This window comes from Lissotriton helveticus, chromosome 6 (genome assembly GCF_964261635.1).
Source record: "Lissotriton helveticus chromosome 6, aLisHel1.1, whole genome shotgun sequence".
Lineage (NCBI taxonomy): Eukaryota > Metazoa > Chordata > Amphibia > Caudata > Salamandridae > Lissotriton > Lissotriton helveticus.
This window is the reverse complement of record NC_136067.1, coordinates 477,928,060-477,955,104: the sequence shown is the minus strand read 5'-3', so window position 1 is coordinate 477,955,104 and position 27,045 is coordinate 477,928,060.

The window sequence follows — 27,045 nt, the reverse complement described above, 5'->3', positions numbered from 1 at the left end:
GGGGTGAAAGCTACTTACTTTCGTGTGCTGCTCATTTGTTTGGACATCACCCGTGGAGCATGATATATATATATATATATATATATATATATTACGAACAATATTTTTGTATATATTTTTTGATATTAGTTTAAAAAATTTAAATGTCGATGTTTTTGTACTTAGCATTATAAGTATAGGAGAACAATAATTTTGTGATCGATATTTTTTACATGATATTTCTGTATACTGATATTTATGTCTTCGATATTTTGTCAGTGAGCGAGAAATCTAATACTATCACAATGTTAATATTTTAGTTTACTTATATTTAGGTTTAAAGGTAGTTCCTAGTACGAGTTGTCAAATTATGCTTTTTTACAGTACACATTGCGGATATATGTCACATCTTGGCTGCAGATAATCTGCACATGTGAAAGAGTTTATTAAATTGTATGGTGCAAGAAGTAGAATAGCTAATATCGCATATTTTCCATCAGGGTTTTAATTTCTTTAACTATCTCGTCATTCTCCATTCCCGCAGACCTGGCACCCCACAACATAGAATGATTGGGAGGGTGGCGGAAGCCAATATCTATTCCAACTATCACCCACTCAGCTTTCATAGCCCACACATTGGTAGGTATGTTCAACAGCAAAGTATAGTTCCTTCTTGCTCTGCATAAAGGTGATCTTGCTAGGATCTATTTATTACACCCGAGCCGACATGAAATGGACCATTCTTAAGCTTATAAGAGGCATGTGTCTAAAAGTTCTGTTTTGATCCTTTTTTCTTATAGCCATTCTGGAGATAACGATAAGCAACACAATCATACTAACTCTTAAATAAATGTTTTTTTAGAATTGTGTGTCCCTATTATATTCTTAAAGCTTTCACATTGCTAGTTTTCTGCAAATGCAAGCAAGCATATTCGTAATACAATTCTCTTGGGCATGACCTGCTAATATGATATGTTGTGTTTCTACTCTTTGTTATTTTGAAAATAAACATAAACTATTAAACTCAAATATTCTCACTTTAATAGCATTTATGATAGAAATATATATATATATATATCCTGCTGGTTATAGAGTTTCATTCAATCACAACATTAGCATCCTTAATTATTGAATATCCACATTTCTGCTAGCATAAGATGAGGGTGATTTTCCTATTTTTTCTGTTCACAGTAGTCTTTTAACACACAACGTAGGAAGATACACAAATGCCACAGAGACTCATGCAATGTGTTTACAAGGTAATGATGTACAGATCATTGGAAAAAAAGAAATACAACCAACATCCATCAATGTAGCATTGACAGAAAAAAGTGTCTATCTTCTTTTGAGGATATTCTTTTAAATATTCCCAGAGTATATCAATAATTAATTGCTAACACCTGGCAGTACCCATCTGGCTGCATTTCTTCTTTCTTTTGTTAACTGAATCTCATTTTGGTACAGCAATTTAATGCAGGATCATGTGCTGATGACTTCTGCTGAATATGTAAAGCCATGGGTATCTATAAATCAACATCAAAAGCCAGGTGTTGCTGTTATTAAATTTTATTTCTAGCCAACGTGGTATAAAATGAGCTTATAGTTAAGCTGAGTTGTATATGCACTTGCATCTCCTGTACACCATTGATTAGAAAGAACTCTGTTGAGGAAAATATTTTAAATGAAATGTTCACGGTGGCATTATATATATATATCATGCAGAATATTATTTTATGTTTGGAGGCTCACATTCTATTATTCCACTCTTACGCTTAGGAAAGGATCTACCTGATGTTTTCCTAAGTAACAGAAAGTGGAGAAAAAGCTAATCATAGCAGAATAGATATCTCAATATTAGATTGCATTACAAACACCGGAAGCTAAAGTTAAGCATAACATTATTAGATGTGTATCGTTCTGGTTTATCTCAGTTTCTTAATATCATAACTCACTGTTATGAGGTACTAACAGTTGATAACAAAACTCGTTACCCACTGTTGACATGTTATAAAGGCCTTCCAGGCCAGAATGACAAGGCTGTCTGAGAACCTGTCAGCACAGTGCTGCTTGTCTGTCTTAACAGAAAGCTGCAGTAAGGGGACGGAAGGCAAGGAAGGTGGTTGGGTTGGTTAGGAACTGGAGGTAAATAGTTTTTTTTTAATTTGAGGCCGGGAGCAGATGCAGTGTTATGCAAGGTTCTCCTATTAGTCCTGGATCTCATTTGAAAGCAGGGGAAGAAGATTTTGGGGCCCTTTATAACATAAAATTAAAGATGGGGTAAAAGTGAATTTCATCTTGCGATTCACTCTAGTTATCTGTTTGATGTAATTCAGAGCCACTCTGTGAAAAGCATCCCTTAATTCCCTGTTACCCACCTATAACTCTATATATTATTGTCCTACTCGCAAAAACAACAGAAAGATATTTTAAACATTCCAAAAGGCTCTATAACTCAGCAACACACCACTCTCATCCCTCTTTTGATGCTGCTGCTCATTAGATAAGCACTCATTTCAATTGTAATTTTGCTAGATGTGCCTTGGGTCACTGTGTGTAAAAGACTGATAGTTTTTGTAGAATAAGCAGCTCTCTCTGATATAGATGGTTTTATTGAATAGTATAAGGTTGTTTTCCCATAGCAACTTCAATTATAATTTTATATCACTCCACGTATTTTCCCCTGATGCTTTTAGGAGAGATTCTGGTGTTTGGTGTGGTACAGTGCGCTTCAGGTCACATGTTTGGTGGAGGATTTGGGCCCATAGGGAGGACATTTTGAATGGGCGTTGACAGATTTATAGCCACGCATCTGTTAGTTGGTTTACTGAGCTTGCGGTGTCATTGTATTTCAAAACCCGTAAGCAGTGAGTTTCTTTTCATACACAAATTTGAGTGTGGCATTCAGACTGCTTCTGGTTGCGGCTAAAAGACTCATGTTGCGCATTAGAAGAAAGACACCTGGGCATACATGATGAGTGAGTAACTTTTTATGTGCTCAACTCAGCAGCCATCTTTAGAGTATGGGATGTTTTAAACTACAGGTCATTAGGAAGACAATTTGAGTAGTAATTTTGGTTAGTCGGTTTCTTGATCACTTTGTCTTGAATGTGACAGAGATATGTCGGAAGAGCAGTTTAAAGGGGAGATGGAGGTGATGTTAGAAAGCATGGTTAATAAGGCTTTTGGAAAAATAATGTGTTAAATTTTAGAGGCACTTGATACAATATTTGAGTATTTATGGCCTAACACTATAAGAAGGCTAGTAGAGTCAAAGGGGCATATTATCAAGGGGGTTTATCTCCGCTTTTTTGGCTTTAAAAGCCAAGAAAGCGGAGATAAAATTATCTCCCTATTACCAAGCTGTCGCTAACACCAGTTAGTGACAGCTAATAGGAGATAGCGACCATCTTGGGCCCCGCTCTGCATGTCAGTGATATTTATCACTAATGACATGCAAAGTGGGCGTGCCAAGATGTTAGCGACTGGAAACAGTCGCTAACATCGCTATCTCCTATTACCAACTTTTGGAGATATTCGTGCTAAGCGCGAATATCTCCAAAAGCTAACACCTGCCCTGAGCAGTTCTTCACCATGTTATCCAATGGGAGGTGGATAACATGGCTAAGAGCATTTGCTCGATAATGCATGAATATCGCTGACTTTTCAGCGATATTCATGCATTGCGGCCGTTTTTTATCGCATTTGCGATAAACCTTGCTAATAGCAAGGTTTATCTGCGATAAAAATCGCCGATGTGCGGCGATAATTTTTGTCTCTAAACAAGTTAGAGACAAAAATTATCGCTAGTTGTTGGTAATATGCCCCAAAGTCTTCTCAGTGATATTGAAATAATACTTACGCAGTTTGTAGTGGCTAGGTAATTGGGTTCCAGAGTAAACTGGCCTCAGAAAATATAACTCAAATAAAATCTAAAAAAGTTAAAAGAAATGATGATAAAGCTTATAGCAGTGTTATAAATATTTGTAATGATGATAGCACAGAAGACAATGAGGATGGGCAGAGTAAAAGCCCTATCTATATTCCCATACAGATGATTCTGCTGGTGTGTCAGCAGATGCGTAAATATATTTGTCTAATTTAACTGATTTTGAGTCTGATCAGGAAGTGATTGAGAAGAAGAAGGGGACATTGGAAGAAGCAGGTAGGGCCTCAGGATCAAAGTCATCAGTACTTGACCCCTTTGGAGATTAACTGCTTCATCCTTTGTGAATTAAGCATCTGTTATCCTCAGGGTGGACTCCGTCTCCTCATGTAGCTAAATATATCTCTTTATAGTTACTAAGAAAAATTCTGCTAGAGATCAGATCGTAATTGAGATCAGAATGTCCTCATCCCTCTTTGCCATGTAAAATAGCTATGACATGTGATTTGGAGACTAACATTTTGACCTTTATTAGTAAAAGTGAGAAGGACCTTAGGAAAGGGTCTAGATAAGGGATTGCAGTCCTGCCAGTGTTGAATGTTAGGTGTTATTGGTCCACTTACTAAGATATTTGAGATGACTGAGGAGCCTTACTTAAATGAGAAGCTTGTAGATCCAGAGGAGCTTTGTCAATAGATGCAAATATATATTTGTTTACTGGGGAAAGGGAATGCTGCAATATCGAATAAAAGGAGGCAAAGTATCTTCCTGAAGATTGATCTTAAATTGATTTATTTACCTAGTAAGAAAGGAGGAGCATCTTCACAGGATTTTCTTTTTGGGGACAACTTCGTCAAGGAGATGGCTAATTATGAAGTAGTCTTTAGTTCTAAGCAGAAATCTGAAAAGGATATCAAAAACCTTTTTTAACAGTGTGTTTCTTGGACAAAAAGCCAAAAACTATTGATGCTGAAAGTGACTATATGTTAAGCACTTCAATCTTGAAGTCCACTAAATAACCAAGCCCTGTGCCAAATGGCTCCGAGACCTGCTGCAGTTAGGTCCCACTGGAAATCCAGAGATGAAACTTTGAAGAAAAGTAGAGGCAGCACCAGGGATGGAGTCACACTTCAGCCAGTATTCCTTTCCTTTATTCTTCTTTTCATAACAAACCAGGACAACAGCCAACGCGTTTCGTTCCCTTTATCAGAACTTCATCAGGGCTGAAAGCAACATGAGAGAACATAAAAATAACCACATATAAAGTCAAATACACACAAATATATATTAGACCAACATCACATATACATTACCTACAGGGGGTCGCCAGTAGGTAGTTATAGTTAGGACCAAGTTTCCATAGGAAGAGCATTTTTTGTTTTGCTTATAATTTTGGCGTCATTTGATGAATCTTCATAAAACTAATTCTTTGTTTATATCAGCGCCTACGTTGAAAGTTTGGGAGTGATTCATAAAGGGGGGCTGAGATAAAAGGGGGTCCCAAAACATGCTTTCTCCATGAAATTTCCATAGGAATCTTTAAACAAGGCTACAGGTCGAACGGGTGAACAAAATTACGCCAAATTTGGCGGGGAGAAGGGTCTTGGTCTAGAAAGCAAACTTTTGTTTATTTGGTGTAAATTCATTCAGTAGTTTTGGAAAAATATTGAAATTTACAGATATCGATCGTTGGGAATTCTATCATCTGATTGGCTGGGGTGTTACGAGCACCAACTTATTGGTTGTGAGCCTTTGCAACTAGGAAGTGTTGGCCTGCATTTTGTGATTTTGTTGAAACGAGCAAGGGGAAAAAGGGCGAAAAGAGGAGGAAAAAGTAGTGGGGGAGTGGGAAGCGAAGTAATCACTCCTAACGGTCTGAAAGTGCGGTGTTGGTCAGAGTGAAATGGTGCTGAGATGACATGCTCCTTCGCTTGGGTATGAAACCAAGAGACTAAACTGTGAGCTCATTGCTATAAAGTGATGTGCTCTGGTCTTTGTAGCATACGTGTGCAAGTAGTGTTAGTAGGCGTTTATACCATACAGGGAGTGGGAAGCAAACTACTGACCGCTACCGTGCGTTTATACTATACCTGAAGTTGGAAGCGAAGTACTCTTGCCTACCGGTGTGAAGACTTGGGGATCAAACCAAGCTGATTGTTGTAAAGTGAAGGGCTTTGGGCGCTGTAGCATACTAGCCACTGTAGTATAACTGTGTAAGTAGTGTTAGTATGCGTTTATATTATACAGGAAGTGGAAAGAGAACTACTCACCCCTACTGGTCTGAAGACTCAGGGATTAAACCGTGAGCCTAAATCTTGAGCCCATTGTTGTAAAGTGATGTGCACTGGAAGGTGTACCATAACTGTGGAAGTAGTGTTAGTTTGCGTTTATACAATACAGGGAGTGGGAAGTGAACTACTTACCCCTACGAGTCTCAAGACTCGTGGATGAAACCATGAGCTCATTGCTGTAAAGTCATGTGCTATGTGTAGTATTTCAATGTAAGTCATAGCAGAATGTTAGTATGTAATTCTACTAGAATGTAAATATGTAATGTTAGATTGAAGGGCTGTCATGAGGGGAACCTTGGGGAGTTTGTACATGGTGCTGGGGAAGACGGTTGCGTTGCTATTATGCTCCTGTTGGTGGCTGTTTAAGGTGTCTTGTTTTCCTGCAATAAATCTACTTATCAGATCTACTGCTGTCTGCCTCATCACTACATAAATTTGGCGACAAGCGGGAGAAGGTAAAAAGAATGCAGCATTCACCAATATTTCGAGGTTGCTTGCTTTGTGCTGAAGACCCGTTTTCTTTGTGAAGATGTTTCTACTCGTGCAGGGTCATTAGCTCATTGAACTATGTCATCCGAACTCTGGTAGGATTTATATTTTTGGATTTTGGGCTTCCTCTGCCTCTTCACTGCACTCTGGTCGCTGTACTATACGTGTGAAAGTAGCATTAGTATGTATTTAAACGAATTATGTAGTTATGTAGTAATCAATGCATCATGGCCCTAGGGAGCGCCATCTCCCAGGCGCAGCTCATACAATGTCACAGGGAGTGCATTCGCGGGACATTCATGTTTGCTATTAGAGGGCGGGTGCATAGATTCCACCCTATGATAGCAAATCTTGTTTGCCTCGTTGAAGCAAGAGGAGGAAAACCTCGTATCACTTTATTAGAGCTGGTCCGGATGGTAAAAATGAAGAAAACAAAAAGAACCGGGTCTCACCCGTTCATTTAAATAAGGCCTCTGGTGGGTAATGTTCCGGGGCCAATCCTATTATTATATTGCGCGGTCTCTGCAGGACTGGGGACCTTAATAAGCATGGGTAAAAATGTGTTACGCTCGCGGAATTTGCGAATTTTTGGCAATTTAGTTGTCCACGAATCGCACAAAATTGTCAAAGAATTCGCAATTCGCGAGTTGGCGAATTTTTTTTTGCTTGGTCGCACTTCAAAAAGTAGAATCCCGCGTGCGCTGCGTTGACTTACCATGATTCTGAATTCGCCGAGATGTTTTCCTCCCAGTTTGCGTGTGCTGCGCCATTTTGGATCTGCCTGCGTGATCGTGCGCGACTTTTTGACCACGAGTACGTCATAGCGTCCCGCCATCTTGCACTGCGAGACTTTGAGAACGCGAATACGTCATAAGGGTCCGCGATCACGCATCGCGAGAGTCAACAATTGCGAACACGTAGATGCGACGCGCAGCTGACATCCGGCGGGAGATTTGAACAGCTCACTTTCCGGAAGTCGCAAAAATTGCAATTCTGCACAAGAAATCTATCACTGGCAGCATAAACCTTCTGAAAATGATGATTTGGATCAGAATAACTCCTCAGATTGACATGTGGCTGCACTTTTTTGTGCAAGGAGTCCATTTGTGGGGGGGTGGGAGGAAGGAAGTGCCCCAGAGTCTCCAACTTCCTGTTCCTATCGAGCAGGCTCCTCCCAGTGCTTTGTCCATGTCTTGGTCACTTTTCATTTGGATCTGGAGCTAGAAGGATTACTCTTTGTGGCTGCTGCTAGATATTTGTATTTGAGGACTTTTTGTGTGGATCACTTTTGGATTAGAGATTTTACAAGTAAGTTGGTGTTGTTTGTTTGGGGCATTGCAGTTGCTGCAACTACAATTTATAAACTTTTTCAAAACTTTAAAAAAAATATATTGTGGGTAGCCACAGTATCCAGTAGGCCCAGGGTTAGTCATGGGTGCATGATACAACTGTTTCTGTCAGTTTTGTTGAGCTTAAATATCATTTACGGCATGGATGGCGTGGAATTGAATAGCTCACTGTTATATGTGGAAGTTTTTTTTTTATTTTGGGGTGCGTGTTAATGCCACACTACTAGCCAGTAGGCCCATGGGTAGTCAGTGGTGCATGGACCAAGTCTTTCTGTGGGGTCACTTGAATTTAAACATCATTTAGGGCATGGATGGCATTGGATTGGGGTGATTTTTGTGTGTATTTTGATTTTTTGGGTGTTTTGGGGCCTGGTCCAGGGCCTGGCCATGCGGGTGGGGACCATTTTGATGCCTGGTCCAGGGCCTGGCCATGTGGGTGGGTGAGGATCTAGGGGCCATTCTGAAGCCAGGCAGTGTGCTTTGTGCCATAGGCCTGCACCCAGTCTGCCTTGCTTTCATCCATTATGCCCAGGGGTACTCAGCGATGCATGGACCAAGGCTTTCTGTGGGGTCTCTTTAATTTGAACATCATTTAGGGCATGGATGGCATTGGATTGGGCTGATTTTTGTGTGTATTTGTTTTTTTTTGGGTGTTGTTGGGGCCTGGTCCAGGGCCTGGCCATGTGGGTGGCGCCATTTTGAAGCCAGGCAGTGTGCTTTGTGCCATAGGCCTGCACCCAGTCTGCCTTGCTTTCATCCATTATGCCCAGGGGTACTCAGTGGTGCATGAAACAACTCTCTCTGTGTGGTCTCTCTTCTATTAATTTGAACATCCATTTTGAATTATAATTACAATTTTTATTTTGGGTCTTTCCGTTTTTGGGTGTGTTGTGTTAATAATAATAAATGCCTAGTTGCAAATATTAATTGAAGCACGACCTATGCAACATTTATTTAACTGATGTTCCTCTGACTTCCTTTGATGTTAGGTGCACAAAGACTGAGAACCAGGAATCACCGTCCTCATCATCACTTGTTGTAGTGCCAGGAAGAAGTCCTGCTGCGGTGTATGCACAACATCACGTGACGTAACGTGTGGCCACAGACAACTCTGCAACTCGTGCAATTGCGTCCTACTGTTCTGACATCTGAAGAAGATGGGCCCAAAGAAAGGTGGCCGTAGCTCCTCTACCAAGGAAGTTGCCAGTGCCGCTTCCAGTAAGAAGGAGCAGCAGAAGCAAGTGGTGCCACTTACCAAGGAGACTGGTGTATCGCCAGACACTTTTTTGGGGGGAAAAAAAACTACGCCTGCAGCAGTGGTGTCCGCAGGGGACCATGCTGGGAGCAGCACCTCCGCTTCAATGGTCTCAGTGCCACCACGCCAAGTTAGGCCCAAGCCCATGAGTGCCACTGAGGCAGCCACTTTACTTGCTCTTTCACCATCGACCAGTGATGTTGGCGTTGACTCATCCAAAGTAGCATCCTATCAATGCAGGGTGTAACTCATCTGACGAGTGTTCAACCACAGCCACAACGACAACCACAGGTGCATCAAGTAGAGGCAAAGGAGAGGCGCAATGAGAGGCACAAGGAGAGGCGCAAGGAGAGGCGCATGGAGAGGCCCATGGAGAGGCGCATGGAGAGGCGCATGGAGAGGCACAACTGCCCACGATCCTTGTTCCTCCAGAAGTAGGGGCACATCAGGAAATCGAGATTCATGCGGAGGTATCAGCCGAGCAAGCCACTCCTCCTGATGATCCATTGTCTTCCAGATCCCCAGCAAGGAAAAGGTCAAGGAGGGCTAGTACAAGTTCTTCTTCAAGCCCCCTTCCTTCCGATGATGGAGATCTTGATTGGCACCCACCAATGCAGTCTGATAGAGAGGCACGCCATGAGCCGACAAAGCTAGGTAAAAGGAAGGTTCCCGCTTTCAGTTATGGGTGACGACGAAGAAGAAGAAGAAGTGGTGTATTCTGCTGCTGATGAACAGTCTGACGATGACGACCCAGTCATCACAGTCCTCACTCCAGCCCCAGCGGGCATGCAGCAGACATACATTTTTACCCTATCCCGAAATGCTGCTGTGAAGGATGTGTGCAGCGTGGCACCACTGGTACCAACACCAACAAAGATAACTACTACACCAACACGACCTACAGCTTCCTTATTTTCTAGTCAGTAGGGCCGGCAGGGACCTCCATCCAGCTCGACCTCCATTACCTCAAGTAGTGGTGCTGTAAGTGCACAACAGAGTCAAATTCTGCCACACCCATCCTTCACTTCATCTGGCATTGAAAGTAGCACCTCCACCACCACCAGAAATCTCAACTCCCCAGTTTGGGACTTCTTTAGTATTAGAAAAAAGGTGGAAAACCTAATCAATTGTTCGATTTGTAAACAAGTAGTTAGTCGGGGTAAGCTTGGTACCAACTATGGTACCGGAGGCCAGAGAGGTCATCTCCAAAAACACCACATTATCTAGTGGGAGGCGCACTTAAGTATCTTCCGGAAAGCCAAAAGTACAAATCCAAATGTATCCATTGATATTGCATCTGATGACGAGGAGCTGATTGTGCAGGGGGGAGGTGAAGAACCGAGAGACATTTTTTCCGGTAGACACAGTACCCCTGGCAGCAGCACTGCAGGGGTAGCGCTCACACCCTCCTCTACCACAGCAACATCTAGGAGGCACAGTAGCCTGGTAGAGACACCAATGCGAAAAAGTATATCAATGAGCCCAACTGGGTTGAAGAAGTCTGGATCCTCATCACATATGGAAACGGTCCAGAACACCATTAAGAGCATGTTTTGGTCGGAGGGGCCATTTGAACGCAACCACTCAACGGCACGTCTGGATGATGCAATGCTGGCTAAAATGTTACTTCTCCCTTTTTCTTTCGTGGAAGGGGTGGGTTTTCTAGAATTTGTGGGAACAGTCTGCCCTAAATGGAAGGTACCTAGCTGGTCCTATTTTGCCAGAGTTGCGGTTCCAGCACTACATCACGATGTGCTGGACGTGATTGGGGCAGCTTTGCAGACGAGTGCTGTTCACACTATCCACCTGACAACAGACATGTGGACCAGTTGCCAAGCCGTTGATTACATGTGCATCACTGCACACTGGTTCTCTTTTGCTGGGGTTAGAGAGAAGATAGCTGCAGGTGTTGACAGTGTCACAATTTTTCAAGCTACTCAGAAACATGCAACAGTAGCCATGTTTGCCATGGAGAAATCTCATACTGCTATAAACATTTTGGAGGAGTTTAACAGTAAGGTCTTTGAATGGCTGCATACAAGAAAGTGCATGATTGATTATGTTTCCACAGATAATGGCAGTATTATAGTTAAGGCCATGGCTGATGGTGGCTATTTCAGAGTGCCGTGTTTGGCGCAAAGTATTAACATTGTAGTTCAAGATTTCTTGATAAAAGAAAACACAGTCAGCAAGTTACTGACCACCTGCCGAAGAATCTGCACACATTTCAGCCATTCTTTTAAGGCCCGGAAGCAGCTGAGGATCATTCAACATGACCTTGGAGTGCCAGTCAGAGGACTCATCCAGGAGGTGGCAACACGTTGGAACTCAACCTTCTACATGCTTGAGCGTCTGTTTGAGCAGTACTTGGTAATCAATGAGTATATCTTTAACGCACGGGGTGCTTCTATGAAGGACATGAGGCTAGAGGTGGATGAATGGGACCTAGTTAAAAGCCTGACAGACATGCTTTGTCCTTTTGAGGTGTTCACGTGTGAAGTCAGCAGGGAGGACTGTTCTTTGGGCAAAGCTATCCCATTGTTCCGCATGCTAGAGCACCAACTGAAGGCGGTGTCTTCAACGTTCCGAGTTGATGCTGAAAAACAAGATGCATATCAGTTGGCAGTGAGCTTATTAAGCCGCCTAGTTGACAATGAAAGGCTTAAAGCAATACATTCAGAACAACATTACATTTGTGCCACTATTCTGGATCCACGGTACAAAAAGGCACTGGCCAGCAATTCATTCATTCCTTTTTATGAAGCAGATGTTTCCAAGTACAAACATTGGCTAGCTCAGTCAGCCACTCAGTTCGAAAAAGAGCGGCAGGAAATTGAAGCAACCACCACAAGTACTACTGAAGCAGCAGGCCATCCAGCGTCAAGGTCCACTTCTGTTGCCAAAGGCAGTCAATTTCCCTCACAGCCGTTAATGACAGCAGCAACCGTATCATCTTCATCACCTGCACCAGGCCCAGCCATAATATTGTCGGAAGCGGATTGGATAACTCATCATGGGTGTGCTCGTTCCAGTGTTGATGCAAAGGCAACAGATGGTACGCAAAGTGGAACACCCATGGAGAACCTTAAGTGGATGGTGCAGGCCTATCTGGATGACCCAACAGAGGTCTTCTTTGATCTGAACCCATTGGTGTATTGGTATGGGAAAAGGCCTCAATGGCCACTGATCACCAAGCTGGCTATAAATTATTTGGCTTGCCCACTCGCAAGCGTGTGTTCTGCACGTGTTTTCAGTGCTGGTGGTGCCATTGTAACTGCAAAAAGGACCCGCCTCTCACCCAAAAATGTGGAGAGGTTAACAGTGATCAAGATGAATCAGCACTTCATACCACCAGATTACAAAATACATGAATCCACGCACGCAGGAAGAAGAGTACACCGTGAAGAAGAGGTGACGGAAGTTCTTCTCTGTTAGCTGACCTACTCCAGGTTCAATTCACAGAGGTTGAGGACGAGCTCTACTTCCCTGACACCTAGGCTTGAAATACATACTTTTTTTTCATCCTTATTCACTTTTATTTCTGTGTGTCTTTCTTTGTTTTGCAAGTTTTAGCACAACAAAACTCTAATCACAACAAATCCATCAGCAGCACTGTCTTCGTCTTATTTCCATATTGAAGGTGACGCTGTCTGCATTCCTGAAGTTCACAAGTTCACAACTCAGTCATGCTCCTCTATCCTTCTCCTCCAGACTCCCCCTATCCATTTGTTTCCCTCACGGCAGATGGCCGAATTATGCAGAATCAAGAAATTGTCGCTATGCTGACTGTTACTTCTGAAATTGACATGAGAGGCTGCCCTGTGACCATTCACTTAAGAATAATATGCTGCCAAAAAGTAGAACAGGTAATGAATGATGAGATGGCATGCAGTGGACAACACTGGCTGTCTGGCTCTGATGAAAGCAATTGCTGTTTGTTTGTTGTGCATGAAATGAATCATATGTGATCTGTTATTATTTAATCTTTTACACTCTAAATGTAACTCAAGTCTACTCTGTTTACCTTGTTTAATGCAAATTGTATTTCTACTGCAGGGGCAACTACGTTGCATTTTTTAATATGGAAAATGTCCTTGGACTTACAGTGTGTAGACTGTGACTGCATGAACAACATTGAGTTTGCCAACACCATGATGAAGATGAGTCATGATGACCAAAGTTACATAACATCTTTACAGTCACTCACTGGGATGGATGGATCATCATTGTTAATTTACGGAAGAACTATGGCCATTTCGTGAGTGGCAAACAGGTAAACAAGTCAACAACAACCACAGCAGAACTACATGTCTGTCTAGTCGTGGTATGGAGTGGTCGAGCCAGTGTAGTGTTATGCCAGAGTGCAGGCAGCTGTTCATGTAAAATTGCGGCTATGTGGCTTGCTGTATAAAATTAGATCTGCTTTGTCTGTGTGTGTCAAAGAGGTATGCTACATGGAGGTTGGTTCACTCAGTGCTGCCTGCCTTGACTGTCTGCATGGCCCTGGGCTGCTGTGTGCTAATTATTATCCTGGAAACAGAGACTCAGTATAGGCACTTTAGAAATGATGCATGTATGTAATATACTGTCGCCTCTGAAAGTGAAAGTGTTATTTTTGCACTCCACACCGTACCATATATTTTTCCTCTGGGGTGTTTTAATATCCCTTTCTGTTTTTCCATTGACAATTACAGGCCGGCACATACCCTATGTGATGGGAAAAACATTAACTCAGGCTTACCATAGCAATCCACAATTGCGCATCCGCCAGGCAGGCAGTGGACAGTGTGGTCACCAAGATTGATCGCCGGAGCGCCCGTTGGAATGGAGGAGTACCGCGAATAAGAGGAATGGCTGGATGCATGCAACTTCCCAATTTGACCAGGACAACTACAACATACAGTTACAGTATCTACTTCACTTGTCCTTATCTTTTAAATAATGTTATTGTTGTGAACGTCTATGAGTGCGACTCTGTGCGTTTGTTCTCTGATTCAAATTCATCCCTACAGCTATTTGATAAGTTTCTTTAAATTAAAGTAATGTACTACTAAGCGTTTATTCTCTCTGAGGGCAGATAGGCAAGTGAAATTAAGTAAATAATGCAGCCCTGTACTGTCTAATTGTTTAGTACTAGTTAGTAAGTTATAGTAAGTACTACTTTTCAGTAACCTAACCATCCATTTAGCAAACAACTTCATGCATGCACTACCTGTATGTCCCTTAAATGATTTATGGATATCTTCGTATCCATAGATTTGTTTTTCTTCATTTGTTGTTTGGCCATGCTGTGTTTTTTTTTCTATCTCCAAAAAACTTCCCCCGTACTGTGTGGTTTTCATTGAGGTGTGACTAAATGACACCAATAATTCCACACGCTTGCTGGGGAGGATAAGGTCAAAGCAACAGAAAATCAATTTCAAGGCAGATCAAGGAATCCACGGATATATATCTATTGTGCTTGACACACACCCATGAGTATTTGCAAATCAATTCAGAATTTCATGTCCTACTCCACCATCGAGTGGATTCATCAACAACAACATCCTCCTACACGTGACGAAAGCTTACGCTGCTGTGTCCTTCAGTACTAGTTCTTGTAGTAGCCATAATCCACGCAACTACTAGTTAACCTTTTGATTGAATACTTTAGCATTGCTTAGGCTACAATTTATGGCACTGTTCTTGTGTACTATCGTACTGTTCTAACTTCTAATGCTCCTCTCAGGCCACTCAATGTCTCATTTCCTTTTTTTTCATATGCTGCTACTGCCAATGTGTACCACTACTACTACCACCACAAGGATGCCATTTCATCCGTCCAGGATTCCATAGCCAACCTTAATCGCCATTTGCCATGCAGCCAGCCCTGTGCCTAGCCCTATTCTAACACGAATCACAGGTAAGATAAGCCTTTTGGGGGAGGAATAATAATGGAGTAGGAGGAGAGGAGAGACTGACGGTAGTACTAGTAAAGTACTAGGACAATTGAATTCACTAACTCTGTCAGTGCCACTTTTGTACAAATTTGGGCGATGACTTACACAATTTGAATCAAGCAGCCAGTTAAGTTTCAGGAAAACAAACGTACAGTTAACCCCCCCCACCTCCCCCACAAAACAGTAAAAACGCGTATGCTATATTTAAGTAGAAAATACCTATTTATTTTGACCCTAACAAAAAAAACTATCCTGCAAGACCCGACCCACCCCCTCCCTAACCCCAACCAATGTCCATGAAATGTCCTCAAAAGGCCAAAAACCCCAACACCGAACTCCCACCCCCCAAAAGTCTTTAAAAAAGGGGCAAGGGGCAGTCTCTCTCTCTCTACTTTCGCCGGCGGTGTCCTGTGGCCAGGTGGTCACGCAGCTTTCTCCAGAGGTCCTTGAGCAGGGCTTTCTGCTTCGCCACCTCCTGCTCAAGGTAGGCCACTCACAGTGTCAATCGGTGCATACGAGCCTTGTAGGTACTGTGGGGGGCAGCTTTTGTTTTCGCTGTTTGGCTGCGGCGGGTGGCTGCCGCACCACGGAGCCTTACCGCTGGAGTATTGCACCGGCTGTATGACCCTGGGGCAGCGGAGGAGGATGCAGTTGTTGTGGATGTTGACTGCGAGTCACCCTCCTCCTCCTGAGCCACCAGCCGCCGATATTCGGCGACAATTGCCTCCAGCTTCCCTTGCCTGGCCCGGATAGCCAACTCCTTCCTTGATAGTTTAGAATGAGTATCTATATGGAGAAAGATACTCTTTAAGATGAACAGAAAATAATTCAACAGAAAGTTGTGTCAGAGTAGCACTAGCAGCAAAGTACATAACATTTGTGGCATGTATCCATCTAACCTCCCACTTCGTCGTCCTCTGCTCTAACATTAGTGGGAGTTTCAGGAATTCTACTAGCACTATATGGACTCACTACATTAGACTCAGACAGTACACCAGTCTTCTTCTTCTCTCTTGTTTAGCGAAATTAGTATGTAAACTTGTGGAAGCCAGCATAATGCCAGCGCAGTCAGCTTGCACCCAAGAAAAACAGACACAAGCCATGATGATGCAGACTTGCGTTACTGCTACCAGTCCAGTACATGCAGGTGGTGAAGCTCTTTTTTTCTATTATGGGTGGCACTGGCCATACTCTGTTACTAGGGCTACTGCTCAATTAATTTAACTTTCACCCTGCCCTGCCCCTGACTACTACAAAAGGAATGAAGAAGTTAAAAAATATGATCATCTATCCCTTCACAGGATATTTGCTTATATAAGGGATGACTTTAGGTGCTGTGTTTTTATTGATTGAGTGAATACCGATGCCACACATGAATGACAGAGTTGAAACAAAATTATTAACAGAGGTAGTGAGTGGCCCCGTAATCGCCGGAGGAAGGCACTTGTGAGTTGTGACTTGACTTGATAATGTGAACTGTACAACATAGATACACAATATATGCTGTGCTTGCAAACTACTGTTAGTCAAGGGAGAATTCTGAAAAATTACAACTTCTACTTTCCTCGGCTTTGCTACTCTGGCACGGACGTGCGGTGTTACATGCTCTTCAAAGTAACACTCTTCATCCAGTGACCGTCTACCCTGTCTACATACACCTATGCTATCTATGAGGAAGATACCATCAAGCCATCCATCCTTTCAAAGTAAATGTCAATCATTCTTCTTAATGTCTCAACTGGACAAACCTTACTTTTCTCACCGAAAAACACCCTTTTTATTTTATTTTGTAAACCGCCAGCCATGCATCTGTGCTTGACTTGCATTTGAATTGGAAACAAAGGATATATTGCACACTCATACAGTTTCTGTTTCGCCCACCCAGGCAGTCCTCTTTTCTTTCTCTTTCCACCCATCCTTGCTTCAGCCTTCAACCGGCTATGCACCAGATTCCCAGCCACCTGTGCCTGCATTCAAAAACACGTATCATTCTTTGCCAGTCATTAATTTAACTCGCTCGTCCTTCCTTAGACCCTTCTTTCCATTTTCGTTCATCCCATCCATCAAGTTCATCTCTGATCTGACTTGGCTTCTCGTTAAAACTTTCACAGCTTAATTGAAGTCCAATTTGGAGAAGGCCATTGGTTACTCATCAACTCCCGCTGCTAATGCTATTGCTAATGCGAAGTCAAGGGTGACTGTCTTCTACCTGGATGACAAAAACTTAGTTCTAAATTTGTAAATCTGCTTAACAGTAAAGTGTTGTTGTACTGTACAACATATACACTCCTGCAGCGAGCCTATTCTGCAATCTCAATAAGTTAGGAATATTATAGCTTACCACTGCCTGCCACTACCGTGGCATCCCCCACAGCAGTTCCTGCTGGCACCGCATCTGCCCCTGGAGTGACCACCTCCGCGCTGGCCCTGGAACTGATGGTGGGCTGTGCCGATGGTGTTACGCCTAGAAAATACATTTAATATTTTTAGATGCCATATGCACCACTCCCTATTTTGTCTAGTAATGAGAAAATATGTTACTACATAAACAAATTTAATTATTTGTGACTCTCTAGTCTAAACTAAAAATTCCCCTTTCTTAAGGGGAGGGTGTTTTTTATTGATGCTTAGCCATAACATGCTACACTTTTTGGCACATCTGATGAATGCTTGCTTTTTAACACGCACCATTTTTCACATAACAGACAGAAGCTTCCTTTCTACGAACAAGAGCAATATGTTACTCGGAGTCGTCATCATCACAAGACTTTAAGTTCCAACCAGGTGAAGGCTCTCCCACAATTAATGTGTAAAATCAGCCACTGTTCAGTTTTCAAGCGTTCTCCATTTATCTTATATGAAGTTGATTTTAATAAATGATTTTATATAATGCACAATTGAAATTTAATATACAGAGTAAACACAGAGCTAGTTGTTTTACTTTTAATAAATCTTTAAAACTTACAGAGACTCCGTGGTTTTTGGTCATGAGTGAGTGAGCGAAAGGGTTTGCAATTTGCAAGCATGAGTCCGTGACTCTGAGAGGTCGGGACTCTGACACCGTTGTCTTATGTTCTGGGTTGTATAATCATTGGGGATCATCGCTGCATTCGGGAGCTAAATAATGACTCTGACACACTAGCTAGTCAGTAAGGAGATTGGGGGTTCAACTTCTGTTATGACTGATGTATGTGGAAAGTCTAACTGCACCTATTATCACCAATGCCCTATTTCTTGTCCATAATTATGTACGTGCAGAATAGTCCCTGCAACAGTAGTAGTATGTCCTCCTATCCAATCAAAAAGTAAACTAGTATCTTATTCTTGGTGGCCATTGACATTTTATTGTTGGGAATTGTCAAAGCATAAACATTAAGAAGACTTCAATAGACATTATGGACAACCCAGAGGACTGCACTCAGTGCCTAGAGCTATTGCTGAATAGGAGTTTTGTTTAACACCTTTTGCCAACTGTGCAAGCTTAGCTAGCTACACAGGCAGACAAATAAAATAGTAGTAGCACAGAGAGTCATAGTAGAGGCAGGATAAGAATTTAGAAACAGTCTACAAGAAGATCAAAGACGATTTAGGAAAAAATAGAATTATGATGAACGTTTGGATTAAATAGGTGCTGTAAAAGGTAGGGAAGTATAATTATTAATATTAACAGGAAAACATACTGGGGCCAGCAGAAGAGCCCTCGGCGGACCGATCCTGGCCTTTCTGCTCCGCCGGCACCGCCACTACCACCTCTGTCCTCTGCCCCTGGAAGGAGCTGATGTACATGAAAGAAAGACACAAACAAGGATGATTGTTGTCAACGAAATCAAACATTTTAAAAAAAACAATAGCAAATTATTTCGGGGAAATAAACAACAATTGCACTAAATTTATTGACCTTTCTGATGTGGTCTACTAGGATATTAGTATTGCTGGATTCGCGGACCATCTACTTGGAAAGTTATGTAACTTACTAAACCAACTACAAAAAGGTTCTACTAGGACTGGCAGCACTCAGCAGCACGTGAAGTGATAGACACAGTCCGTCATGATTGCAGACCACTAAAAAATGTCCTACTAAATAGCAAGTCATAATATACTCAACCTATCAATCCACCACCACTATCTCTTCTTAGTGTCAGGAGTACAAAGGAAGGACTGGACTTGAGTCTCTAGTCTCTCTAGTATTACGCAGTTCTGTGAAGTACACTCATACATAATCACTCAAGCCAAATGAGCACAAAATTGAAAACAAGTACTGACTGAGCAGGCGAGCACCTGCAATCACAGAAGCTTTTGAAACATAATTTACCTGCAATGTAATCGGCAGCATTCTTGCTCTTCGGAAAAAAACTTATATTTGCAATATAATACGGAGCAAAAGAAAACAAAGTATTTATTTAGCTACTAGTACTCACCAAGCCCAAGGATCTTGACGCCAAGCAGGTCGAGCAGGTCTTGTTCTCGGTCCAGAATGTCCGACCAATGGTGCATCACCTGGTTGTAGGTACGCCGGACCCCAGACTCCCAATACATGGCCCAGCACACCTTACCCCATAGCTGGCGATGCTCCCGAAGGCCATACCCGCTACCGGGTCTGCCGCCTGCCACGACAGTCTTGGGGAGGTGGCGCTGTACAAAGAAGACCAGTGCGGCCACCTCCACCGCGCTAAAGATCTCCCTAGGACTTATTGACTCCCCCCTTAACCGCCCACAAGGGAGCCGGCTATGGGGTGCAGGACTCTTCCCCTTCGACTTGCCAGCTCCCCTTGCCATGGTCCTGGGTCAAAGAAATAGAAAACAGGTAAGAATAGGGGGAAACAAGTAAATAAAATAAAAGAGAGAACTAAAAAAAAGTAGTTATTGAAGTAACAAAAAGTTGAAAAAAACACAAAATATAGATGTAGAAAAATAGAGAGATAGATAATGAGTAAAAAAGATCCAAAAAAAAGTACAAACAAACAAAGGATTACAAAGATTAAAGCTGGATAGAAAAAGCATGCCCAGAACCATAGCAATGAATGAAAAACAAGATGGCCCTGCCCATTGCAACCACGTGGGTAAGTTTGCGCGATATTTCCCCCGCGAGCCCGCAAACCTCCTATCAACTGCCGATTTTCACAATAATCTACAGGCAAGTGTTGTCAGAAAAAGAAGACCCATACACTTACTTATTTATTAGTAAAAAAATAAGCTTATTAAAACAACACAAATAAATGGCAACGCAACTTTATTCGAGCAAACAACAGTATAACATGAAATAAGTGGGTGGGACTCCTCCGGAAACAGCGTACAAAACCTGCAAGACAAAAAAGAAACATAAGTATGTGCATCATGTCCATGAGGAAAAAAAAGGTAGTCAGAATGAAAGGAAGAAAGTGAGAATGGGACAGAGAGGGAGTGGGTGGAAGGGAGAAGGGGAGGGAGAGTCAAAAGAACAGAGGGAGGAGGAGTCAGAGCGTCGGCCTACTGCACCCAGCCCTCACTGTTCACCTCCTGTCTCCCGTGTGTCTAGGACGCTGTGGCCCGCGAGAAAGAGTGCGGTTCAGCAAGTCTTTAAAATCAAACAGATATGAATGAATATTGCATGTATGTTATGTCTAAAACGTGAGCCGATCAGCCCGAACAACAGCTACCTTGTTATGATAATCTTGGAGGTTTTAGCACTTACTGTGCAGCATAGGGCCACGATGTAAGTCTAGGGATGCCAAAAACAAGCTAATCTCATGTGAAGTAATTCACGCAGCCTAACTTACAATATACAGTGTTGTGTGCAAAAAGCAGCAAAAGGTAAAATGGTGTTTAAAGTTCTAATAAGCCTATGCTAACATAACAATGTGCGCAACAAGGCCCAGCCCTCACTACACCCTCCCTTGATCGGAGAACTCACAAGAATTGGGGGCAATTTTTGGAACGCGGAGTTCAAGTTCGAATGAGACAGAACCAAGTTCAAAATTTCGCCAAACTGGATAATTGGGAGTAAATTCCGAATTAGGTACCCAATAGGGGTGTATAATGTCAAACACATGTAATGCGTAGAAAAAAATGAAGGAAAAAATTCATGAGTCCAGTACATGTCTATGAAGCAGAAAAAAATTGTCACTTCAATCCTACAGCGTATAGGCACAGTACGTTGCAACCGCCTCTAATAGGAAGTTGTTGTTATCGTCAGTGAACTTTTCAGCCATCCAATTCAGTAATGGAAAAGAACACACATGTTCTTCAACAGCCGGAGCCTCTAGCAAAATCAGAGGACAACATGGATGTTCTTTGAGATAACTGCATGCCAGAAAGCCACGGGCTGCAGTCCATATATTCCAATTGCCTAGGACTCTGTGCGCTGCTGTGCAGGCCATAATCTCGACACCAGAACAGTCTGGTTCACGAGCAACTAAGGGACTCATTAGTAGATCATAATCCGGGTTAGGAGACACCGTATTGCAGAGACACAAATCCAGAGCCCATTCAAAACTGCAATCCAGGCAGTGGAAAACTGGCTGCACACATGGAAAGTATGAAAACCGGAAAGATAAACCATACGCCACACTCAAAGTAGCCAGAAGCAGTGATCCATAGTATTCAAGCATCCGGCCATGAAGCTGGAGCAGCCGGGGCAGGTCATCATGGGGCACAGAATGTGCAACCATTTTTGAGCAAACCAATTAACAGGAGTACACCGGCAGCCAAAGCGAGAATTAGCGGTAAACCGCCGAAGAAGCTGGAAAAAATAGAATGAAAAAATGCCGGTATCACACCAAATATAGTTTAGAATGAAGTCAGAAGGCCAGAACTTACTACTTTAAAAAAGTGCGCCAAGCCTTACGTCGACAAGGCATTGAATATAGTGTGAATCAACGCTTCAAAATGCAAGGGGAGATCAGTATTTAGTAGGGCATGTACCTCGGTACGAGTATTAGCCACGTGAAGGAAGAATGTTTTACGCACAGATGTAAGGGGGACTTCTTTTTGGGAGAAAAGAGCCCTTATTCGGCTCATCTTGTTGAACTCTGCTTTCAAGGTCGGAATGGAAGGCCAGATGGATATATCAAGCTTCCCATGCGGAGGAGGAAACAGCAAATTCTTACAACAGACTACACGTTGGTAGACAGTCACTATGTATGGACTCCCAGCATGCCACAGCAATCTTCATTATTTAATTATAAATAACTACTGTTTGCTAACAATGTGAAAGTAGGTGTAATAGCCAGGGCGGGTGTACCTTTTAAAATACAGGCCGAAGTTGGGGAATCAGAATTACACAAGCTGTGCAATTGTATATTCCTACAGACCAATGAGTGGTCGGGAGTTGAAGTGCAATCTTCACCTTTTAAATAAACTTCTTTACACTCCCTCAGGTACCTATAGGTGAATGGAAGAGACCAAACCTCATGGAGATATGCGCTACCCAATGGTTCATATCTGCCTATGGCATAATGTTTCATGCATGCTTCGAATTTAAAGAGTGGAAAAGGTAGTGTTACTAACCCATGAATAAGCCAAATTGCAGGATTTGTTTCGGCCACAGAAAACGGTAAACGTTCTAATTTTTCAATATGCAATAGTGTAAATGTTGCATCTTTCATTAACATAAATTGTTGTTTGACAGTCCGAATAAATGGTAAAAATAGTGAAGAAGTGTTCATATAGTCCAAAGGCACTTTCCTAGCCTTCATCGTTTGTAAAGTCCATGCAAATTGCATAATATAACGCAATTGATTTTGACCATGGTACAAAACTGAGACTTTATCTTGCACAATATCAACAACAGAAGAAACAATATTATCTAATGTGTAAATTCAGGAAAAAAGTGTGTTAATGCTATTATCTACAACTGCAAGTACTTTTTCTAAATTAGCTTGATCAATTGCTCCTAACCTAGAAGCAGCTTCAACTTGGGACAGTTTCCAAACTTCGTTGTAAACAGCATAAATCTATATTTTGGTTCTGCCTGCTGCAGGACCTTTCACAAAGTCATTAAAATCAACATCGTCAGTCAATTTAGTCAAATGAAGCTTAACTGATGCTAAAGGGGAGTGTTTGAGCCAGTTCTGACATAGCTTGCCTACAAAATAGGTAGTGACAGAATGATCACTCTCAAAACGGGGATCCACCCTAACCTGTGTATTGCCAGGGGCCAAACCCACAAAACAATGGTGGGATGAATCTGCACTTTTTTGCCATAACAGCCAGCCTTTGGGGATCCAAACTGGAAATGTTAAAAGACTAATTTAGTAACAGAGTCTGTAAATCACTAAGGGACTTACTGGTGTTATTGTTCCATTTAGGGTATTCTCCCAAATCAGGAATGAAAGGAGCATTAGACGTAGACGTAGCCAATCCACATCAGGTCGTTTGTGAAATAGTCAAATTCAGAAACAACATATGGTTCGGGATGAGACATGCACAATGCAAAGCCTCAGTGCCTTGCCCTTGCCAACTTTTAGAACCCCAAACAGATTTCAGATCAATCGTATCCTTCCACAGCTCGTAGCCTCCTATTGCCAAGTTGTCAAAAAAGGACTTCGAAACAATAATTTAGTGTGAGTAAGTTTAACTTTGGAAGAGGACTTCTCAGTCATCTTAAAATAAAATGCATCAGGAATGGATTGATTAAAATCAGTAAAGCAAGACAACTTTTTCAAAAGAGTTTTGGAGCTGCCTTCAACAGGAGTGGGACAATGTTTCCATTGCATGTAATTAACCACATTCCTAAATGATTGCCATAGTATTGGTAACAAAACTAGTCAGCATAATTTGCAGAATCCAAATACAAGTCTTCAGCATCAAAGGCAGCATGATATTTCAAATCAGAAAATAGAGCCTCTATGGCTTGGTCATCTCAATCATCAGAGTGTATATTCTGTTTAACCACATCCCCCATTGAAACACAAGTGCATTAGGGACATTAATAACCTCTGTGGGACTGTGGATCTGAAATTTAACAGCATCCCATACAATTCCATCTAAGACAGGCCAATCAGTGATATTCACAAAAGTATGGTCCGTCTTCATGATGTGTGATGAGGAGTGGGGTGCCAAAGTTCCACCAATCATTCTATTTGGAGCTCTTTCTTTAACATAATATCCAATCACAAGGCAAAAAAAGTACACCACAAATGCAATAGACAAGAATACAAAAATTGAAAAAAGTACTAGCCACATGTAAGTCCAGGGGGAATCAAAACATGTTTTTTAAACCAAACAACAAAAATAGAAACATTTGAGGGGGGCTTTGATGTGGTAGAGTCAGAGTCAAATGAAAAATGTGACTGGTTAGCCACATAGGTGTGTAAATCAGGCATCGTTAAGTCTGTGGGGTAAGTGTACTCAGTATCATCAAGGGGAACATCAGCCGGAGGATTCAATAAAGGATTTGTAACTGTAGGCATCTCAATGGCAACTTCAGGCCGGGTGGTAGGTGCCGGAGCCAAAACAGAGTTTTGCAGCATAGCTGGACAAGAGCTCGTAGGTGTCATACTAAGAAGAATTGGCCACTCTGTGTCGTTTGACATTATAATGGAGATGTACCTGTTCTCCTTACGACCAGGAAGTGGAGGTAAAATGACTGCTCTTGTGCCCAGCATGCCAAGTACGGGAACTGGAGCAAGGTATATGAGGGGCCAAATTCCTTCTTGTTCGCGACCTTCTCTCTGACCAGTTCACCAACTCGGGGTAGCCAGCCAACTACCGGAATCTGCAATGCAGCATCAGATGTGGTGGGCAAATGTTCCTTTGCAAGACTGTCTCGGGTCTTTTGTAGATTCTGGAAAACAGCACAATATTCATTTACCTCAAAGGGAGCGGCAGACACCGCCTGGTCTAGACCCTCACGGTCCGGAACCAGCATTTTGATGCCAAATAGGTTTTCGTATGGGGTCCGCCCCTCCAGAGACCTTCTATGGAGAATATTAAGTGCACGCTCAACGCTATTGAGGTGGGCTAGCCAGTTCCGGCCTGTACCTAGCTGTCAAGGATTGCTTAAAGTCAGGGTCATCAGCTCCACATCACTATTGCCCTCAGGCCAGTATGGAGACGAACATTTGACTTGGACCCCCAATGAATGCATTAGAGGCGATCACTGGACCCTGGTCCGAGTGGAAGGGACAACATGCACATTTCCCACAAAGACACACAAATTCCTTATGAATATTATTATTAAATTATTATTAATTATTAAATTCTATTTCTATAGCGCATGACTACCATGAGGCCTCGCAGCACTGATTAATAGAATGGCAGAGAGGTCAGATCAGCAATGCTATGGAAGCGATCTAAACAGATGGGTCTTTAAGAGCTTTCTGAAGGCCAGGAGGTTATAGTCCTCTCGGAGAACTGGGGGGAGAGCGTTCCACATCATTGCGGCATTATACGAGAAGGAGCGTCCGCCCATTTACGGATCTTCTTGGTGGTGGCCAGGCACAAAGAGCTTGATAGCAAGGTTCTGTGGGGGAGATAGGAGGTGACCAGAGGGTGCATGATAGCCGGGCCAGTCTTCCAGGTGGCTTTATGAGCTAGACACATGGCTTTAAATTGTATCCTAGATGACATCGGGAGCCAATGAAGTTTACTCAGTGCTGGTCTTGCAGATTGCCAATGTGGGGTCTGGAAGAGCAGACGGGCTGCACAGATCTGTATTACTTATAGTTTGTTGATCGTAGCCTGAGGGGCTCCGAGATATAAGGTATTCCCATAATACAGGCGAGAGAGTATAAGGGCCTGTAACATAATCCTTCTCGCCTGGAATGGGAGGAGAGGGATGATTTTACGCAGCATTCTCATTAGTCCACAGCAGGAGGCTTCGAGCTTGGTTGCCTGGTGGGTGAAATTAAGAGAACTGTCGAGCCAAATGCCTGAGGCTTTTTATCTGTGTCTTAGGGGGTGGAGCAGTGCCCAGACAGGCCGGCCATAGGGGGGGCGGGGACAGAGGACGAGGGGTTACTCAGCAGCGTGATTTCTGTCTTGTCCCTATTGAGTCTGAGGCATGAGAGTTCCATCCACTTAGCTACTGCCTCTAGGCAAGGGCCGAGGGTGCAAGACGACACCTCAGCGTGATTTAAGGATACCACTAGCTGAGTGTCATCTGCGTAGGTGATGCTCTTAATGCCGAATGGATGGACAATCCCCGCCAGAGGACTCATGTAGATAATAAAAAGTGTTGGGCTTAGGGCAGAGCCCTGTGGAATCCCACAGCTAAGAAGTAGCTTGGAGGATACCACGTCCCCCTCAAAGACCTGAAAATATCGGTCGCTGAGGAAGGATAGGAACCAGGTCAGCGCCGCGCCCGTCACTCCCAAGTTTCTAAGTTGGTCGGCCATGATGGTATAATTGACCGTATCGAACACGGCGCTGAGGTCCAAGAGGATGATGGCCGCCGTTCCTCCTTGGTCCAGCAGCCTCCTCGCTTCTTCCGTCACCACCAGCAGGGCTGTTTCCGTCCCGTGCTGAGGACGGAAACCTGCTGGAGAAGCATCCAACAGGTTGTTGGATTCCAAATACTCAACCAGGATGGTATTAATATGTTTTTCGATCAGTTTGCTGAGTCATGGAAGAAGGGAAATTGGGCAGTAGTTGGACAGATTAGACTGGTCCAAACTGGGTTTCTTCAGGAGAGCCCTGGCCATTGCGCATTTCCAAAATGTGGGAACTATGCCAGAGGTGATCAAGGAGTTCCAGACTTCCAGCACAACTGGGCGGATATAATCGATAACCGGGATAAGGTATTGGGGATGGGCAGGATCCAATGGGGAGCCTGAAGTCACTTTAGAAATTACCCGGTCCAGTGATTCAGTGTTTCAGAGACAGAACTGTTCTAACATGCAATTGGGTAGTGGAGTAGGGCTTTTAGTCGTCACTACCCCTG